The sequence below is a fragment of the Protopterus annectens genome, chromosome 10.part0 (genome assembly GCF_019279795.1).
Source record: "Protopterus annectens isolate FY-2018-M chromosome 10.part0, PAN1.0, whole genome shotgun sequence".
NCBI classification, from domain to species: domain Eukaryota; kingdom Metazoa; phylum Chordata; order Ceratodontiformes; family Protopteridae; genus Protopterus; species Protopterus annectens.
The window spans coordinates 765,900,574-765,917,650 of NC_056744.1; positions in this window are offsets into that span (position 1 = coordinate 765,900,574).

Below are 17,077 nucleotides of genomic sequence, written 5' to 3' on the forward strand. Positions count from 1 at the left end.
GAGCTGGGGATTCGACATCGATGGTTCCTCCAACCTCGACTCCGGCGATTAGCTTGAGTTCCTCGGATCCATCTAGCTCGGATCCGAGCAGCTCTCTGAGCCAAGAACGGGGAGTCGGACCCAAAGGAATGGTCTGTGTCTTCGGCTCCGACCTTGTCAGATCCAAGCCATTCCTTTGGAGCTCTGGCTACCCTAGCCTTGGCTCCGATCCTCACAATGGACCCGGGGAGAGCTTCCTTCTTGTTGGGCTCTAAAGAGGTGCGCTCTCCATTGGCGTTCAACGTGGTGGAGAGGTTTCTGTCCCAAGGATCGAGACCCCTGCCTATTTCCTAGGATTTCGCCCAGACTCCCTCGGATTTGGTTACGACCCCCTTCATCTTGTCTCAGGGACAGCCCATGCTAGAGGAGCCCCAGGTGGTTCTCCTGGAGGAACCCCCCCCCCCCACAGCTCACGAGCCCTCTTCAGAGAGTCCCACTGAGGAGGTACATCGTAAGCACATGTGAAAAAAAGAGGCACTTGGACTGGAGTCTCTTACCAAAGACACTGATTTAGATGAAGGAGAAGGTTCCCCCAGGTCAGCTCCCGAGGATGTCTCCGTTGGAGACATCATGGAGACCTCCGCCAGAGGGGAGGTTGGTCAGCCCCAAAACCTTCTACGGATGAATCACTATTCCTGGAGGCTTTTGGCATGGGCTCATCCACTTCCTGGGTGTCCCCGCTGGCAGATCCTCACCATGTGGGCATGGAAGGAGCCTGACACCATAGAGCCGATACCCAAGTGCCTAGGCAAAATTCTCTCTCCACCCTCTGACAGACAGGCATGGTATAAGGGATCCCCTCTGGACGCTGTGGTGGTTGCAGCAGCCACCAAGAGGGAACTGATTCAAGAGAGTTCCTCGGTCCACCCTCCAGATAAGGAATCCAGGACGGTGGATCAATTTGGGAAGCAAGTGTATTCTTCAGCGACATTTTCCATCCGAGCGCTGAACTACTTGCCACACGTTGTACGACTGCAGCGAGACCTAGTCACGGAGTTAGCTGAGTCGCCCCCAGAGTATATGTCACAGGAGGACAAGCATCTGTTCTCCGCGAAGATGTCTACTCTGAAATCAGTGTCAAACATGTCCATGCGCCTCCTTTCTCATGCTACGGAAGGAGCAGCTAGGGTGGCTGGGACCAGTGTTGTTATGAGGTGACATGCTTGTCTCAGACCGTCTCAGTTTGCGGATCTCTTCAAGGTGTCTTTTACAATTGCTCCCTTTGATGGTTCTTCTCTCTTTGGGAAGATTGTACGTAACACCCTTGTCCAGAGTGAGAATGACAGGAAGACTTTGTCTGCCGTTGGAATCCGCTTCTCTAGCCCTCAAAGATCCTTTCCCAGGAATCAGAGAGGGCAAAAGAAGATGTGGTTCCGGGGACTCTCAGGACAACTCGTTCCCTAGATGCAGAGGGGGACATGACAGATGCCAGCCCAGAGGCAAAGGAGGTCCGAAGTGCTTTGGTTCTAGGGAGCCCTTCTCGGACAGGCCCGCGCAGCAACCTACTCTGGAGGCAGTCTGGGGAAGATTGTCATTGCACCCAATGGCATGGGAGTCCATAACTGCAGATCGTTGGGTGCTTCAAATAATATAGGTAGACCAAAAAAGAGCCAGCACAAATCAGTGTGAAAAAATTGTATTATAACTAGAGCATAGTGTATTTAAAAATACACAAATGTATCATATTCACCAAATAAATCAGACCGGTTTCGGCAATGCTGCCTTCCTCAGTGAACAAAAACAGTATAACAAAATCTCCCTCCAACAAAACCATATAGATATATATATATATATATATATATATATATATATATATGTATATACACACACCAATTAACACTTATACAATTATTGGATTGATCAGGGTTTCAGAAGTTTTCATTCAAGCCAGGTGGAAATAATCCACCAAGATTGACTATCCACTTCTTTTCTTTCAAAGGTGTATCTTGGCTAGTAAAACTACAGGTTTTGTAGACCTTTGAACAATTGGAACAATGACCACATGGATTGCAACCCATCAGTTTCTCCCCAGTCATAGTTCTCTGGCTAAAAAACCTATCCTGATTCTGACACCTTTTGTAATGGTTGAACAAAGAACTTAGAGAGCGACCCTTGCAAAAGGAATATATACACTTGTCTCCTACATATTCCATAAGTGAGCCCTCCCCTTGAAGAATATCCCAATGCTTAGAGATGATATTCATGAACTAATGTGTATTTTTACCATACGTAGTAATTAGCCTAACTTGATTGCTCCTAACAGGCTGGTCACCCTTATGTACAAGCAAATCAGATTTGTCCTGCTGAGAAGCAAACTGGCTAGCTGTACAGATGTCACCAGCCCTGTATCCCCGATTCCTGAATCTGTTGGAAAGATCCCGCTTATATTGATTGTAAATAGAGGAGTCTGAACAAATTCTTCTAATCCTAAGAAATTGAGACTTGGGGATATTCTTGATGACATGTTGGAGGTGGAAGTTGGAAGCATTTAACAAGGTATTATATTGCGGAAATTTGCAAAAAACTTCAGTCTCCAAGGTGTCCTCGGGTACATTTAACCAAGACATCCAGAAAAGTGATCTCATTTTTGTGCCAGGTTAACTTAAATTGGATCCCCCACTTGGTTGGTTCAAATGTTCAACAAACTCCGCCAAATAAGAAGCATCCACTCTCCACACCATCCAACAGTCATCAAGATATCGCCTCCAAATATCAATTTCTACCAAATAAATATTATGACCAACATCATAAATCAGTTGCTCCTCTATGCAAGCCATGAACAGGTTGGCATATATGGGGGCAAATGACGCCCCCATAGCCGTACCCTGTACCTGCCATACACATTGTTTTTGAAAATAAAACACATTCTTAGTTAGAACATGCTTGGCCAAACAGACCAAAAGAGTGTTAAAACCTGGTCTGTACAATTCAGCCCGATCCAACCAATATCGAAAAGAAGCCAACCCCGCCCAATGAGGGATATTGGTATACAGGGAGATGACATCAAGACTACACAATGACCAGTGGGGATCAAGTTGCATATCTGATATTATACCCAAAAATTGGGTTGTGTCTTGTATCCAAGCCCGTATGCATGACAACAGCGGTTTTAAATAATACGTAAGAAATTCAGAGATGGGTTCTGTGAGTGAGCCTCGCCCCCAAACAATAGGTCTACCTGGGGGGTTAACGAGGTTCTTATGAATTTTGGGAAGTAGGTGTAAGTATTGATGTTTAGGATAGTCAACCTTCAGATGATAGGCAGTTTCCCTAGAAGTAATACCTTCTTCAACTGTCAAGTCCAAAAAGGCATTAATCTCAACCTTAAACTTGGCTGTAGGATCTATAGGCATTATCTTATAATAATTTCGATCCAGAATTTGTCTCTGTGCCTCATCATTATATTGTGTCCAATCTTGGACCACTATAGCTCCTCCCTTTTCCGCAAATGATATAACAATATCCTCGTTTAATCTAAGCTCATCTGTGCAAATTCTTTCAGCCCGAGTAATATTGTCCCTACTTAAGTAATCCTTACCTAACTTTCGATGTAAATCTTTGAGCACACTGCCCTGGAAAAGTGAAACCACCAGAGACATGGGTGGCTTGAACGTGGAATCCCAAAATCTAAAAGGTCTATTATCAGTCTGATTTTGTTCGCCCTGAAAAAATAAACATAAATTTAAATTGTGGCAGAAATCTACCACATCCTGTGCAAATTGTTGTTCAGGCACAAAAAAGCTAGGAAGAAAGCTAAGACCTTTATTGAGTGTTTTTATGTGCATATCCGACAATTCCAAAGAGGAGATATTAAAAACATTACATGATGTTACACCTAAGCCATCACCCACAACATTCCTTCTAAGTTGGGAGGGACCTTTATGCTTCCTCCCCCCTCTTCTTGACCTAGGCCTAAAGGGTGGGCCAAGTTATCTCCCAGATTGTTTCTCTTTGACCTCGATGGCCTATCCATGTGGGCCTCCTCCCCTCAGTATTGGATGAGGTATCCTCACCTGATGTAATATTCTCCCTATTTCTTTTCTTTAAAATAGATTTGGATCTTTTGGGCCTAAAATTCCCTGATCTCTGATTGGGAGTAGCACATTTAACATTCTTGCGTATGTCAAAGGGTCTTCCCCTATCAAAATCATCAACATCTCTCTGAAATTTCTTCATCTTTTTATCTTTCAAGACGTATTCCAATTCTAACAAATCCTTACTTAGTTGGTTCAGACTAACATTATAACATGGAAGAGTCTGAAATTCCTGTACCCCTTTGCTCGATTCATCCAGAACAGAAACCTGTTGTTGTATAGTTCTCTCATAATATGCAACTAGTGCATTAACAAAACTCATTGAAGCTTGCTGTTGTATTGCAAACCAGTCATCTAATAGTAACTGATTGACCTGAAAGTACACCTCGAGTGTTTGACATCACCTTTTTTGCTACTTGCAGTACCAGCTGGGTGATATATTTGGCAAGTTGTATAACCCAGCAGTTTATATTGGACAAACATCCAGGCCACTTAGGCTACGGATAAGTGAACACGAGTGACATTAAGAACTGCAAACAATCTAGTGCACTGTATAAACGTATTTGTAAACATATACAAGGCTCATCCAGACTCTGCTACACTTTGCTGTGAAGGAAAGGTTAGTTTGCTGTTATTTTTTGTATTTCTGTATTGCCTTTCTATATTTTGAATACTGTAGTTTGTTTTCTTTACCTTGTGTTTTGCTTGCATTCTGTTTTAACAGCATATTAAAACTTCAAAAGAGACCACAGCTCTCTCTGTTCTGAGTCAGGCAGAATTTTTTCCCTCCCTCCCGCCCACCCATTTAAGTTGTCTTGTTAAATACCACTGTCTTTCTAGTTGCCCGCCTCTTATGTTAATCTGACCATATATCTCATTTCTCTCTACTTTCACTGGCTTATGTGAGTAATCACAAAACCATCACTTTTGAAATCCCACCCCTTCAATTATTTAAATTTATTGGCCATCCTACAGTATTTCATAGTACCAAAATACAAAAGTAACCACCCCTTTCAGTCCATCTTGCTGTTTTAAAAATAGAAACTCTCCACTAAACCTTAACTTTTTAAACAGGTAAAACTCAAGTTACCTACTTTCATATCTAACTTCTCTAGTGCACACTGCAGAGTGCATTCTTTTCAATCTTACCTTTAATCATCCCTGTTACTAGCACTTTCTCTAATACCTAAAAAGATCATCTCTACTTGACTCCAAGTAGACTTTTCTCTATCTGTTAAACCTAGCACTTGCTCCTACAGTACTTATTACCTTGATACGGCACTCTTATAGATAGCACCCCAAAAGGCAAACCCCATTTCTCGGTCACCCACGTCCCCGGAATCTCTTTTAAAGTTTTTTGTCTAGTCCTTCTAGCATGTCGAGGATCAGTTGCTAGTGTCCTCTCCTGCTCAGCTGGTGAACCTGGGAATATTGAGGCAATGTTACAATTGCCTCATGTACACTGAACAACCCTCTCCTCCTCCCACAAAACACAAATACATGCGAGAGATGCAACTATACGGCCAAACTGGAGGCTGAGCTCTCTCAACATAGGACTGGCAAGACCAGTCAGGAGGAGAAGGTTACCACACACACTATAGACCCAGTCTCACATAGTACCATCACAACCTCAAATCATACACATAAACACACAAAGACATACTCGGCGGCTCTGATCAAAAATCTACCAAAACAGCAGAGGCCACCAAAGCAGACACCCAAACAACCACCACCTCAGAACACAACACCTGCAACACATAGACCTCACAGTCAGAGTTTCAAACAGTCACAGCCCTTAAGGCCAAACACAATGCCAGACACACTAGTCATTGGTGACTCCATAGACAGACACACTGACGTCCCGCTCACCAGACTGAGTAAGGAGAAGGTCACAGTAAGCTGCCTGTCGGGCACTAGAATCCGCCACATAATGCAAGCACTCAGGTCTCTCAACAGCAGGTACAAATACGACTCAGTCATTGTCCACGCTGGTGTAAACGACCTGAGACGTACCTCCTTGGACTACATGAAAAGAGACATTGAGGAGCTCTCTGATTATGTAGCCCAGGCAGGTATGACCCTGACCTTGAGCAGTATCCTACCTTCACCAAGAATGATGCCACAATACAGAGATAAGATGATCAGCTTTAACAATTGGCTTAAACTCTGGTGTCATTCAAAGGGGATCCAATGTCTGTCTGCCTGGGATGACATGCTGGACAAGCCACGCTGCTCAAGGGACGGCTTGCACCTGTCACCCTGGGATTCGGATATTGGCAAAGGCTCTTGCCACCCCATAGTGCCTTTTTAGGCAAGGCTCAAATTCTAAACCTACCACCCTAGAACACAAAAAGGAAAAAACTAAGGGTAATGCTGCTCAATGCCAGAAGTCTAAATCTCAAAATGCACGCACTCGAGGCCCTTCTCAGTATGGAGAACATCGATGTCTGTGCAGTGACAGAAACCTGGTTCAAGGCTCCTGAGAGCACCCCAGCACTATCAGGTTTTACCTCTTATCATGCGTTCCGGCCCCAAAATCCGGACAATACCAAGAAAGGAGGGTATCCATATTCATCAAGGACACCCACACCTCAAGACTGGTGGCAACGCACGATGCATCGGAGACCATCCAGGTGCAATTAACCATAGGCAAGACTGCTCTGCAAATTGTAGCATGTTACAGGCCACCCTCACAAACTCAGGAACCTCACATGGCCTTCCTGAAAACACTAGAGGGGATAAATGTATCACCAAACACCATCATACTAGGTGACTTCAATTACCCTAATATAGACTGGGAACACTACTCGAGCCCAAACACCCTAGCCCAAAAGTTCCTGGAATTCATAAACTCAAATGCCATGGAACAACTAGTCACCATCCCCACAAGAGGAGAAAACATACTTGATCTCATCATCACGAACATGGGAGCACAATGTTCAACACCGGAAGTATACCCCTCACTGGTGAGATCAGATCACAAACTAATCTCGCTGGAGGTCCTCATCCCACCCCCACCTGAAATAAAAAGACCACAGTAAAGAACTTCTCGAAAGCCGACTTCATACTTCTAAAGACTAGTGTGGTCTCCTTTAAGGCCCCCGAGCCGGCGGAAAACAGTACTCAAGCCGCTGAATCACTTACAAATGCCTTCTACCAGCACCTGCAGGACTGCATGGATAAGGCAATCCCAAGCAAAACAAAGACTCTTTGTACCAAAGGCAAGCGTCCAGTCTGGTGGACCCCAGCCATAAACAAACTCTACAACAAAAGGAGGAAGCTACTACAAGATAGAGCAAAATCCTTAAAAGGTAAGACACCCTTGATCACTATAAGTAAAAAACTAAGAGCTCTCATAAAATCATCCAAAGCAAATTTTGAGAGAAAAATAGCTAAAGACTCAAAAGACAATCATAAGGCCTTCTTTAGCTATGTTAGAAACCTGGGAGGAAACTCCCAGATATGCTCAGAACTAGTTCAAAATGATGTGAAGATTACTGATCCTACAGACATTGCCAACATACTGGCTGACTGGGTCAGTGCAAACTTCTCCCCTCCCCAAAGGAGAGATATCTATACCAAGGAATTGGAAGCCCCCGAACATGTCCAACGCCCAAGTGAGAACTGCTCTCTCCAAAGCAAAAAACACAGCATCGATGGGACCTGATGGTGTCCCGGCTGTGTGCTCAACTCAACGAGGAATTAAACCCACAGCTAGGACAGCTGTTTAATCATAGTCTTACCTCTGGATACATTACCCAGGAGTGGCGCACTGCAACTGTGGTCCCACTTCACAAAGGCGGTGCCTCCACCGACCCTGGAAATTACCGGCCCATTAGCTTGACAAGCCTTATCTGCAAAGCCATGGAGAGGATCATAATGGACCTCATAAATAAAGACATAGGGAATTTGCAGACTTTGGATCCATCCCAGTTTGGCTTTGTCAAAGGCAGATCATGCCTTCTAAACTTGGTTGACTTTTTCAAAACAGTCACCAAAGCCATTGATGAGGGAAAGGCAGTCCATACAGCCTACCTCGATCTGGCGAAGGCCTTCGATACAATACCCCACTCGGGTATCATTGAAAAACTCATCAGCTTAAATGTTAACCCATACATCACAAGATGGGTTGCAAACTGGCTGAGTGACAGAACCCACAGGGTCAGAGTTGCTGGCGCCATGTCAGACTCAAAGCCTGTCACAAGTGGTGTACCACAGGGCTCAGTCCTGGGCCCACTCTTGTTTGGCATCTACTTTTCCGAAGTACAAGCAAACACAGGAGGGTTATGGCTGACAAAGTTTGCAGATGACTGCAAACTGGGCGCCATAGTAGAAAACACATCTGACACAGATATCCTTCAGAAGGGTCTCACAGAAATGGATAACTGGTGCCAGAGCCATGGCCTAAAGTTAAATGCCAAAAAATGCATAGTCATACCCTTCGGGAAAAATAAGGTTACCCCTAGCTACGAAATAGGTGGCAATCCACTGAGCACAGAAGAAGTTATCAGGGACCTGGGGACCCAGGTTGATAGTAGTCTGTCATTCGACACCCATGTAGCTAAAGTAGTTAGGAAGACCTTCTACATTGCCCACCTTATCATGAAGGGATTCTCATCTAAATCAAGGGAGGTCATAGTCTCCCTATACTCATCACTCATCAGACCAATGATTGAGTACAATGCCCCATTCGGAATGTATCTGACCCGACACTTGCAGCAGCTGGAGAGGCCACAAAAGTTCCTCACCAAAAGGATAAAGGGTCTCAAACATCTGTCCTATGCTGCCCGACTGAAAGAACTCCAGCTCTATTCAGTCGCCACCGCTTGCTCAGAGGTGATCTTTGCCTAACATACAAGGCCATGTCAAACCCAGATTTGATGAATATGCTTCACCTCAAAAATCTAGATCCGTCAGAGCCACAAGGGCGGGAGACTTAAACCTCGACACGGCTATTAATAGGATGTGCTGGAGGGATAGATTCATCACCCAAAGACTCCCTATGCTGTGGAATAAAATCCCGGTATATGTGAGGCAGAGCACCTCGCTGGCCTTGTTCAAGAGAAATCTTGACCAATGGATGGGAGATCGCAGATATACCCCAGGGATTACCTCAGTGTCACTGCTCGACAGAGGCACAGCAAAATAATGGGTATAGTTCCCCATACTAAAGGGGTGGCGTAAGCCACAAAACTATGGGCTAGGCTTGTAAATGCCCTCGGGCAGATAGCCTAGTATGAACCTATGAACCTATAAAACTGGGATGATTTACAATCATTGACTGTATTATATACAGACAAGGCAGGATTGCATGAGATACTTGATTTGAAAGAAAAGAAGTGTATAGTCAAGCTTGGTGGATTATTTCCACCTGGTTTGAATGAATACTTCTGAAACCCTGATCAATCCAATAATTGTATAAGTGTTAACTGGTATATATATATATATATATATATATATATATATATATATATATGGTTTTGTTGGAGGGAGATTTTGTTATACTGTTTTTGTTCACTGAGGAAGGCAGCATTGCTGAAACCGGTCTGATTTATTTGGTGACTATGATACATTTGTGTATTTTTAAATACACTATGTTCTAGTTATAATACAATTTTTTCACGCTGATTTGTGCTGGCTCTTTTTTGGTCTACGTAATTTAGGAGTTTTGTGCCGTTGCACTAGCCGTACCTTTGGGTCCTTCACAGTATCAGTTGCTTCAAATAATATCCAGAGGTTACAAAACACCTCCCAGATGTTCCGCCCGCTCAAAGGAGGCTGCAGTACTAGAGGTTTCCAAGCTGCTTCAAAAACGAACCATCGAACCGGTCCTCCCAGATCAGTCCGGGTCATGAGTTTACTCCAGGTTCTTTTTAGTGCCAAAAAAGACATGAGACCTCAGACCCATTTTGGCCCTTTCAACCTTAAACCTGGCTGTACAGTCCATTCTACCTTATCTTCCAGAATGCGACTGGATGTGCTCGATAGACCTCCAGGATGCTTAATACCATATCAAGATTCACAGAAGCTTCAGGAGAGTCCTTCGCTTCCGACTGGGAGCCAGTCATTTTCAGTTCCGAGCCCTACCCTTTGGGGTCACCACAGCCCCCAGGGTGTTTACTAAGGTAATGGCAGTCGTAGCGGCTCACCTGAAGCATCAGGGGATTCAGGTATTCCCTTATCTAGACGATTAGCTCCTCGCTGCTTCCACCAAGTATCTTCTTTGCCAAGCCAGAGACTTCTTCCTGCATCTTGCAGTCCTGTTAGGGATTACAGTCAATGTTTCCAAGTCCCTCTTGAATCCGGTACAGATCTTGGATTTTATCGGGGCACGGCTGGACACCCTTCAATTGAAAGTCTTTCTAACTCAGACAGGGTCCAGAGTCTAAGGGCTCATGTATCACTGATTCTTGGCCCCAGGTTACCGAAGGAGGCGGACGTTCTTAGAGCCTTGGGCTGTATGGCTGCAGCAATTTCTATCCTCCCCTGTGCATGTCTTCACATGCATGTTCTACAATGGACTCTAGCCGTACAGTGGTCTTGGCTGGATCTCCCCATGGAATATCCAATTCACATCAGCAAGGCCTGCAGGGCGTCACTTCTCTTGTGGGTCCAGTCTCCGGAGATTGTAAGGAGACGCCCCTTTGTTCCATCCACAGTCTAAGCCACAGTGATCAAGAACGCCTCCCAGCTCGGGTGTGGGGGGGCATTATCTGGGGAAGACGGTCCAAGGCACGTAGTCCCAGTGGAGACCAGATTGCACATCAGTGTTCTGGAGATTTTAGCATTGCAGGCCTTCCATACTGTTTTTCCTCTGGGGACTATTGCTATTCAGTCAGACAATATGTTGGTTGTCTGGTACATCAGCAGACAAGGAGGAACCAGATCTTACCCTCTGTGTTGCGAGGCCATGAGAGTTTGGGAGTGGGCGATCTCCACCAGTCGGTTTCTGATTGCAACCCACATCTCGGGACGCTCCAACATTTTAGCAGACAAATTGAGTCGGGCTATTTTAATGCCATACGAGTGGTCTCTGAAGCAGTCAATAACTGAGGAGATCTTCCTTGCATGGGGACAGCCTTGCTGCGATCTCTTCGCATCTCCTTCCAACGCAAAGTCCAACGAGTTCTTCGCTCTGATTCCCTTACCAGGGGACCCCCCCCAGAGACGCTCTAGTCCATGCTTGGCATCCCAGGCTCCTGTACGCTTATCCCTGTTACCACTCATTCCGAAGTTTCTTCAGAAAGCTTGCCGACTGGGGTGCAAGGTGATCCTCATTGCCCCGTTCTGGCCTCGTCAGGTTTGGTTCCCCCTTCCTCTGGTCTCATGTTCTAGCTCCTCCTTGGATTCTAGATCCCTGCCCGGATCTCATTTCTCATCTTTCAGGCACCTGTCCGCCCAACCTGGACAGCCTCAAGCTGACAGCTTGGTTGCTGCAGTTCCCATAATTGCCAGGACTCCCAGTCTTTCGTCTTCAGTGAAAACTATTCTAGTGGCAGCTCATAAGTCTTCCACTAGGAAGATTTACTGCAGTAAATGGAAATGATTTTCTATTTGGGCATTTCAGAGAAAGCTGGATTCTTTTATGGCCCCTGTATCTGCGGTAATGGATTTCTTAGCCAGCATTTTTCAGCAAGGGGCCAATTCTTCCACTGTGAAAGTGCAACTGGCAACTATTTCAAATTTCCATGTTGGCAAGAACAGGAATGCCCTGGCCTCTTCTAGATTGTGTAAGGCTTTTCTTAAAGGCACTTTTCTTTTGCGCACTCCAGTTAAGAACCCTGTTCCTCTTTGGGATCTTACCTTGGTTCTTTAGGCCATAGTTTCTCCCCCCTTTGAACCTTCAGCAGATTTAAAGTTCTTATCCTGGAAGACAGCCTTCCTAGTGGCTATTACGTCGGCTATGAGGATTTCTGAGCTTCAGGCCTTGTCTGCCATGCCCCCTTACTTGATCTTCCATAAGGACAGGGTTTCTCTCTGCACAACCCCTACTTTCTTACCAAAAGTGGCTTCTGAATCAACCATTAATCAAACAATCTGTTGATTTTCTTCCCAAATTTTCAGAACAAGGGTGAATATAAACTGCATTTGCTAGATGTTCATAGACCACTTATTTTTTTATTTACTCAGAACAAAGCCCTTCCGTAAATCTGGCCTGTTATTTGTGTCCTTTTCTAAGGCCTTTATGGGCAAGGCCATCTCCATAGTTTCCTTTGCTAGATGGATTACACTATGTATTTCGTAGATTTACAAAGACAAAGGCTTGTCTCTACCTGGTCCTGTTAAAGCTCACTCTTACAGATCTATGGCGATGTCTGCTGCTTTCTGGTCTAGGGTGCCATTTGATGACATTTGTGCGGCAGCAACTTGGGCTAAATCACATACCTTCATTTCTAATAAGTTGGATTTAATCTCCAGAGGGAGAGCATCCTTCGGCTCTGTGGTGCTCAGGAATATACTTCCATGAGGGCCTCCCAGGGGTTTGAGTAGCTGGGGACTCTATCCCACAGGTTGAAGATAAAATGAAGTTAACTACTTCAAATAACGAAGTTATGTACTCACCATAAGGTTCCATCTGAGTAGTTATACCTAATTTTTCTGCAACCTTCCCACCCTCCTTCCCCCGAACCTTCTCATGTGACGATCATGTATGGTTTCTTCTAGTTTGAGTTGCTGATTGGTTTGGGTTGCAGCAAACTCAATCTGAGGGAAGGTAGGAGATGGTGGTGTGTTATGGGTAAGGAGGAGGAACTTGGAGCTCGGCACAAATGCTTGTAAAGTTGCTGGCTCAGGTCCGATATAGATCCGAATACCCACAGGTTGCAGAAAAATTAAGTATAACTACTCAGATGGTACGCAATGTTGAGTACATAACTTCTTTTTACCTATATGTATAAACCTGCAGGAGGATATATGAGGGATTGGAGGTGAAAATTAAAGTGGGTGGAGTCCTCTCTCATAATTTATGCATGAGCAGAGGAATCAGGCAGGGGTGTCTTCCTTCCCCTTTATTATTTGCATTATATTTAGAACCATTGGCAAAGAAAATAAGGGACTTAGAAAGTCAAGGATATAATTAGTATGGTACTCAAGAAAAACTGGCTCTATTTGCAGATGATGATATTTTATACTAGATGAAACTGGAAGGACACATTACAGATCCACAGAGTGTTGTGGAATATTTTCAGACTGTTTCAAATCTTTTTGGATACAAAATTAATGAAGCTAAAACAAAGACAGTAGCAGTAAATTATGTACCCACATATGAATTGGTTCAGCAATATCTATATTTATGTGAACATGATAAAATGAAATATTTAGGAGTATGGATTAAAATCGATTCTGGTATGGCAGCTAAGGATATGTGGGAAGAGACTAAACAAAAGATAATAGGAAAAACTGACAAAAGTGGAAGCTTTGTTATATGGATAGTAAGATACAAGCAGTTAAAGTGTTTTTAGTCCCTGTATTCTCATACACAGGTCAAACATATTTTTATCAACCAGAGGAGAAGCTGTGAATAGCAATTAGTAGAGCTGAAGGACTTTATCTGGGAGGGGAAGACGGCAAGAGTCAAGTGGGATAAGATGATTCTTCCAGTAGAACAGGGTGGATTGGGATTACCCGATTGAAGGTTCCGGGACCTTAGATGAGGGTAAAGTAGTTCACACAGCCTATCTTGACCTTGCCAAGGCTTTCGACACCATCCCCCATTCTGGAATTATAGCTAAACTCAATAAACTAGGCATAAATCCCTACGTCACAAGATGGGTTGCCAACTGGCTCACTGACAGAACCCACACTGTAAAAGTTGCAGACTCCAAATCTGACCTCAAACCAGTGACAAGTGGAGTACCACAGGGTTCCGTCCTGGGACCGCTCCTGTTTGGTATCTACTTCTCTGAAGTACAGGCTAACACAGAAGGCCTCTGGCTAACGAAGTTCGCAGATGACTGCAAACTAGGAGCCATAGTCAAGTCCCCAAATGATGTGAACATCCTACAGAAGGGCCTCTCTGAGATAGATGCCTGGTGTCAGCCATGGCCTCAAGCTCAATGCCAAAAAGTGCAGTGTCATCCCCTTTGGTAAAAACTCTGTACCCATGAACTACCACATAGGCAGCAATCTACTTAACACCGAATGCGTGATAAGAGACCTTGGGACCCAGGTGGACAGTAGTCTCTCCTTTGATAGTCACATCGCCACAGTAGTCAGGAAGTCCTTCTACGTGGCACACCTCATCATAAAAGGGTTCTCGTCCAGGAAAAAAGAGGTCATCGTTACCCTCTACTCATCACTCATTAGACCCATTATAGAGTACAACGCCCCTTTTGGAATGTACCTCACAAGACATCTGCAGCAGCTGGAAAGGCCACAGAAGTACCTCACAAAGAGGATTACTGGACTCAAACAAATGCCCTACACTGACCGCCTCAAAAAACTCCAGCTTTACTCCGTAGCATATCGCCTACTCAGAGGTGATCTCTGCCTAACATATAAAGCTATGTCAAACCCAGAGCTGTTGGACATGCTACACCTAAAGAAATCCCAATCCCTCCGAGCTGCACGCTCTAGGGACCTAAACCTTGTCACCACAATAAACAGGGCATGCTGGAGGGATAGATTCCTATCCCAGAGACTTCCCATACTCTGGAACAGGCTACCCATCTATGTCAAGCAAAGTTCTTCATTAGCACTCTTTAAGAAAAATCTTGATGAGTGGATGGGAAATAGGTAATACACCCCGGGGATCACTTCTGTGTCTTTGCTCGTCAGTGGCACAGGAAAATAACTTTCTTGGGTGGCGTAAGCCAGGGAACCTTGTTGGCTAGGCTTGCATAGGCCCTTGGGCCGATAGCCTAGTACCTACCTATGAACCTATGAAGGAGTATTTCAGAGCTACTCAGCTAGGGCTCCTATACGTAACACAAGCAGAAAACTATAATTCAAAGTGGAAAGGGATGATGATGAAACAGGGGGAAAGCTCAAGAAAGAAGGAGAGACTGGGATTTTGGATGCAGGCCTTTAAGGAGAATAACAGTAATCATACAGATTATTATATCTATAAAGTAGCAGAAAGGGTCCTAAGATCTATTCTAAGCCAACATGGGGATAGATAAAAGGAGATTCTGCCGATGGGATGACTGCAATCGGATATAGACAATTGGCAAGAGGGGGCTGGAATTTGTTGGAGAAAACTGGCAAAAGAGCCAAGGTATTGGGAGCAAATAACTGTAGAAGGAAAGTTGGCAAGAGGCCAAGAATTTATTTGGACTGCAGGGTAGAGATTGCCTTCCCTATCAAGGATTGCTGTCAGTGTAGGCAAAGAGAAAGAAATGGGGGGAGGGTTCCAAAACAAAAGGCCAACACTGAGCTTTTAGTAGAATCTAGAACAGAAGCTGCCATTAAAAAAGGAATAATTAGTAGACCATATAAAATATTGTTTGATAACTATAAGAATCAGTTAGAGGAGGTTAGAAAGGATTGGGAAGAGAGAGATTGGATAAGCAATTGACAAAGAAACAATGGGAGGATGTATATATGTATATATATGTGTGTATATATATATATATATATATATACATATATATATATATATATATATATATATGTCTCCTAAATATGGAGCAAAATCTAGAAGATTTAGGATGTTTGCTTGGAAATGGTTACATAGAAATTTTTATATCCCAAGTAGATTCCAGAGAATTTTTCTTCAGGTAGACACCGAATGTTGGACGTATGACGCGGAAGGGAGAGGTAACTGGGAACATATTTTCTAGGGGTGCGGTGAGTTGGTGGACTTTAAGGATTCCCTGCGAGATGCACTGTCGGAGATGCTGATTGGGCAGATTGGTGTGATGGGGGAGATGATTTTTTGGAGCTATAATACAGAATCAGAATTGCTTAGACATGTTAAGGCCTTGCTGTGTCCAATTGTGGTGGCGGCCAAAAAAGCAATTACTAGAAAATGGAAATCAAAATCTAAACCAATTGTACTAGAAGTAGTGAATATAGTAACAAGAGGTAAAACAACTGGAATTGAGATCTGTAGAAAAGGGTAAGAGCAAACTATGTAGGAAAAAAATGGGATTGTGGGAGCAGTACATACAGAGGAGGAATGTGGTTTAAAAGAATGCAAGACTTAAATGAGCTTTATAATGTTTGAAAAGTGATACCAAAACGCTGAAGAACACTTTATTAACAAATCTGTAAAAATAGTATACCAATTGTGAAACGTGAAAGCGCTTACTTGGTATACTATTTTTACAGATTTGTTAATAAAGTGTTCTTCAGTGTTTTGGTGTTGCCTCAAAGGTCTTTTTTGGATTTTATCATTTTCTTTGTTGGGACTTCATCCTCTGACAATTCTTTTTTGAAAGATTATAAGTGATGTATAATGTTTGCAACTGTGAGTGTGTTAGTATGGTTTGTGATGTAAAATGCTTGTAGGATTCTGTTGGTGTGGTTTGTTTTCATGTATATAAATGTATGATTGCCTGAGAGTTCAAAATGGTGGTCGTCTAGGAAACACCCTCTCCAGATAGCTCCATCTACACTGATTTGGTTAAACCTATCATCTTAAGTTTTATGATCCAGGATCTTGTACAAGTGTTTTCCTAAGCCTAGTGTTGAATATTCAGGGCTTCTTAAACTGAATTAATGATCCTGATGCTCTAAATCCGCTCGTTTTTTTTTAACCAGCAATTCAAACTAACGAAGCTACACGTGGCTACATAGAGGCCTGCACTTTCAGCACCAGTTTAACTGATAACACCCACAAGCTTAAAAACGATCCTAGCAATGCCAAAGGAAATTGAAGCTGTGGATTCTCAGACTACAAAGTCTAAACTATCGGCTATTTCTACATCTCCGGAAAAAGAAGCAAAGAGACTTAGGTCATCCAAAGCGACACAAGAACAACCAGCTCAAATTAAACAGAAGTCCGAAGGTGCGCTACAAGTAGACGAATTAAAGAGTGCTCTGTTACCCTTGCAAACAGCTAT